Source organism: Anneissia japonica, unplaced genomic scaffold (genome assembly GCF_011630105.1).
Source record: "Anneissia japonica isolate Jap-2015-1 unplaced genomic scaffold, ASM1163010v1 scaffold1417_len1240632_cov203, whole genome shotgun sequence".
NCBI classification, from domain to species: Eukaryota; Metazoa; Echinodermata; class Crinoidea; order Comatulida; family Comatulidae; genus Anneissia; species Anneissia japonica.
In genome coordinates this window covers 104351-107388 of record NW_022727891.1, presented here as the reverse complement: position 1 = coordinate 107388, position 3038 = coordinate 104351, and the positions used below count along the sequence as shown (strand labels likewise).

At 31.4% G+C, this 3038-nt stretch overlaps 1 protein-coding gene across 1 annotated transcript in view; it reads right to left on the bottom strand.

The window, feature by feature from the left end:
- Positions 1–3038, bottom strand: part of LOC117113899 — a 32599-nt gene that overhangs the window by 24724 nt on the left and 4837 nt on the right. The gene's annotated exons all lie outside the window — the stretch shown is intronic.

The window sequence follows — 3038 nt, the reverse complement described above, 5'->3', positions numbered from 1 at the left end:
GAGATGTAGCTACTGAATTTTAGAATAATTGGAAACTTCATTATATATATATAATTGGTAAAAAGAAAAACGATAAAAATGGAATCTTTGTCATAGTGTAATTTCTCGTAACATACAAATATCTAGGTTACATATTAGTAACTCGTTATCCGAACACCAACATGTTGAAGAAACTTTAAAAAAAGGAAAGAGGCTAATTGGTTACAACAAATTAATCATAGACGAGCAAAATTATTATAATCATGTTGTTTATGAAGATATTCTATAACGTACACTTGCTATTCCTTGTTTAAATTATGCTTGCTCAGCTTAGTTTCCATGCGACATATATATGAAGGGTTTGGTAAGACTGCAATGTATAGTAAGAATAAAGCCTTACTAAAGTTTTTCAAGGAAAGGTACGGTACCTTCACGACGTGCATATTGCTCCAGTGAGTCGTCGCCGGCTGAGGCAACAGCAAAAAAGAAAAACAAAACAAAACAAAAAAAAAAAAACAAAAAAAACAAAAAAAAACCCCGAATCTCCCCATTCGTTGCAAGAGTATTATTTTACAATGATTTTGAATCCAAAATTAAATCATAGGATGTTTGTAGTTACTGCCGAGATAATGATCATCATATGACATATTATTACGTACTGGCATTAGGATGTACCATACCAACCAGGCCTATTATAATTTTTACCAGCCTGTTTCACAAGTTTGGTTGAGCAATCAGTACCGTTAAGGGTTATTTTCTAATTATTACCTACAGTACTCGACTATAGAGATATACATAGTCGAGGCATAACAACACCCTCCCCCTGGTCAAGGCTTAACACTCACAGTGCAGCCTAGGCCTATAGGCATAACTGTATGTAGCGTACATTAGCAGCATTCCAGAGCCAAAATAAATGCACGAAGATTGCCAAAGTAATTATAAATCGCTATTTAAAAAGAAACATACTTTTGGTTGCTGTCTAAAAAAAATAATAACTTTCTCAAATATACTATGTTCAATGAGCGGTTTACGATGTGTATGTTTATATTTTGTACACACTATTATGTCACGTGACCAATAATAGCTGGAGTCGTCGATTCGGTCTATTGAAAACTTACAAACACTTATGGCCAGATAAAAAACAAGCCACAAAACCCCCACAGAAGCCTTACTTGGAGATTTAGAGCGACAACCCATCAGTTTTACTCAACAATATAGGCACTAGGCATACAGTAGTTCCGTCTAACTTAAAATGTACCGATTCTGACCAGGTCACAACTGACAAAGATGTTATGAATAACATGATTATGAGTTATTGGAAAAATATTAATAAAAGTAGTCAGTCTAAACATAATAATGATATTGTTATTAATAGCCATCTATTTGATATCAGAGAAGGTTTAATCAAAAACAATGTCAATGAACCAACAAATACACTTGATGATATAGAAATATATTTTGATGATGTTAAAAGAGCTTTGTTACGTGATAAAAACACTAAATCACCCGGTATCGATTGTATAACTAATGAGTTGTTAAAGAATGGTGGTAATTCATTAATTAGATCCTTAATATACCTCTTCAATAATTGTATTGATAATGGAGATATTCCCAAAGAATGGAACAGAGGGATAATAATTCCTATACACAAAAAAAGTAATAAAAATGATCTTAACAACTATAGAGGAATTGCCCTATCTTCATGTGTATCTAAGATTTTTAACCGTATTATTTGTGATCGGATTTCTGAGTTTTTAGAAGATAACAGTGTCCTTTCGGAAATCCGGGGAGGCTTTAGAAAAGATCATAGGTGTGAGGACCACATTTTCACATTAAAAAGCATTCTTGCAACGCGAAGTGCGGAAAATAAGCCCACTTATTTAGCATTCCTATCCTGGATTTCCGTAAAGCATTTGATACTGTTTGGCGAAATGGCCTCTTATCAATTGCATGGAGTACTGGTATCCGTGGTAAGGTCTGGAATATTTTAGATAAGTTGTATAAAAATGTGCAGTGTAATGTTAAATTTGGTGATATTGTAACTGATTTTTTTCGATGTCGACGAGGGGGTTAATAAAACCAGCGAAAAATCATCCCTCTCTGATTATATTAAATTTAAAAGGATTCCTAAAATGGAAAGTTACCTCCTAACTAAAACTGATTTTGATGATGCTCAACTTAAGTTTAAGACACACTCTAACTCACTTCAACTTGAAATAAAAGCTAGTAAGTGGAATAATAATAATCCTGGTACATGCTTACTGTGTAACAATGGTATTGAAGACTTGCGACATTTTCTGTTTATTTGTAATAAGCTTGAAGAAGTTCGGTTATCTGAGCACGAAGTTTTAGTGAATAAACTTTATAACTCAGGCTTATCTGAGTTATGTAATCAGATCCTTACAATGGATACTGATGCATTTCTTATCCTTATGTTAGGCGGAGACTGCACAGAGTTTATTCCTAATCTACCCAATCACTTAATTGACTTGGCTCATTTGATTTTTGATAATGTTTGTAAATCTTATATTAAGAAGGCATGGGCAAAAAGAATTGAGATTTAAAATGGTGCTATGTTATGATTTTTATTATTATTATTATTATTGATATTATTATTATTTTTATATGATTTAATTTTTAAAAAATTTTTTTATTTAATTTTTTTTTTGTGTACAGTACTTCCTTTTTATTGATTTGCATCTCACTATGTATTTATTCTGTTAATTTTGAAGCACCATTATTGTGATGAATGCCTTAATGGTTTGGTTAGACTTTTTACTTCATGCTTTTTTATTGTATATTCCTTTGTTTGGTTTTGCGACTTTCTTTGTACATTTCATTTTGTTACTTTGGATGCACCATTATTGTAATGGGTGCCGCTGTTTTAAAAGCGTTCTTTCGAAATAAATTATTATTATAATTTTTATTATTATATATATATATATATATATGTATATATATATATATATATATTTCATTTGTGTTCCACGTGTGTTCCGACAAAATAATAGAAAATAATGAAACAACTTCAGTAGTAGACTTTAAGAACACTGATTTAT